Below are 2065 nucleotides of genomic sequence, written 5' to 3'. Positions count from 1 at the left end.
GTCCGCTTTCCGTGGTGCTGAAACGTTGCTGGCTGCGGGGTGGGGCCGGGAAGGAAGAGGTGGGGTTAACTAGAAAAGTGAAGAAAGGAGGGGTCGAGGGGTGTGTGTGTAGCGGGGGGGGGGCGGGGGGCAGAGAAGAGATCTTCGAAATGGCGAATTGAAAACAAAGCCAGATCAGTTCTTAGAAGCGTTCAGGTGTTTGTGGGTCTAACGCCGGAGGGAATCTTTTGAAAGTGATGATAGGAAGATGGCGGGGGCGGGGGCGGAACTAGCGTTAGCAGGTGGAGACCCACCCCACTGTTTAGGTCTTTGAGAGAAAAGGACCGAGCCGGAGAGAGCTGTCAGTCTGCCATGGGGGGAAAGCAAACCCAGAGATTTATAGATATAGCCATATTATACCCGCAAACTTCAACCAGTTTCAAACAAGTCAAAATATGGCTTCCTCCTTCCACTTTGCGCCGCCCTCCAACAAACGCAACAGGGACCTGCTTTAAAATCCACTGGATACTCTCCTAAACACACAGATAAAGGGGATCCTTGCGAGGAACATGCAAGCGATTTAAGTTGCAGGAGGTGCAGATATGGCCAGTAAACGGTCCGTATTCGAGAGGTGTGTTTGTGTGCATCTCGGCATGTGGGGAGGGTCCTAGTTCGATGCGAGAGCATTTGCCTTGCATGCAGAAGGTCTCGGGTTCAAGGTAGGGCTGGGGAAAACTCCCTGCCTGAAACCCGGTAGAGCCGCTGCAAGTCACTGTGACGAATACTCCCGCTGGATGAACCAGTGGATCTCAGTATAAGGCAGCTTTCCTATGTGTGCATGAGACAGAGAGCCATAAGATCGCCTATAAGCCACCCTTTACCCACCATGCCATAGCAACCACCAGGTAGGTTGAAAAGACAGGCTAGTTGGGGAAGGGGGTCGGTCTATGCCCACCCCCTTCACCAAATGGTGCAGAGATTTTGAGCTGCTAAACACTGCACGGCGAAAGTCACCTCATCGGGGAAGATTCAGCAACACCCAGAGGGTGATCGTGTGGTGATCGCCTCTGGAAATTGTTTATATTGTACGCTGGAATCTAATCTGTGGAGCCAGGGGTGGGTTAGGATTCTGTTTGGGACGCATCAGATACACAGGTGAAATAATGTCCGGTGAAATGTGAATTAATGTCAGTTAACGAGGGTGTGTGTGTGTGTGTGTGTGTGTGTGTAGAAAGAGAAATATTGAGGTGCGTGTGTGTTGTAGAATGATGGGTTTATGGTGGGGGTCAGTGTTGGGGGTGCGCGGAGCTGAAGGCAAAGTGGAGAGGTTTGTCATTCACAACTGCGAGGGAGAAAGGAGCATATTTCTTAATGTGACTATAGCACAGGGTATACAGAAAAGGACCTTACGAGAGCTGGTTGGGAAAGGCAGGAGGAGACGGAGAGGAAGGACGGCGTTGCTCTTGGCGACAGAGGGAGGGGCGCGCCGCTTGTATGAAGGAGAGGAAGATGGAAGAGGCGTGTGCATGGTTTGGAGGGTGGACACAGCGTGGGAGGTTGTGTGAGATTGTGTGTGTGAGAGAGGAGAGACATGAGTGCCCTCCTGTGGAGGGAGCGAGTTCTGCTACTTACTGTGCCACCAGCGCGACGCGCGCGCGTCCCTGGTGGCCAAGAGTCCCCTGCTGGGAAGCCGCCACCAGACTGTGTGCACTCTGGGGGAATCCAAAGCGAGGACGCCTCCAGGCTTCTAGGCTGCCAGGTAGTCACTCTCCGTCGCAAGAACCTGGATCCCCGCACCGAAAACCCATCTGCACATTCCCCCCGTCCCCTGTGCAAGGCTACCTCGGATCCTTCACGCTTGAAGCAAGGATTCCCTTTGGGGACGTCTGCCCAAAAGCAGTTCGCGGGGGCAGCGCAATCAGTGTCCTCCCAAAATCTGATGCAGGCAATGGCCGCAGAGAAAAAAATTTAAAGGGCTGGGGACTGAATGGAGCTGAGCGACAACCTGTACCAAACTGTGGGGTGAGTGAGTGTGTGCGGGCGCGCAAATAGATGTAAATCCAGTGCTTTTTTCCCAGGCGATACC

This window comes from Podarcis filfolensis (assembly GCF_964270895.1).
Source record: "Podarcis filfolensis genome assembly, chromosome: 13".
In the NCBI taxonomy this organism is placed as follows: domain Eukaryota; kingdom Metazoa; phylum Chordata; class Lepidosauria; order Squamata; family Lacertidae; genus Podarcis; species Podarcis filfolensis.
Note: the sequence above shows the minus strand (reverse complement) of the source record.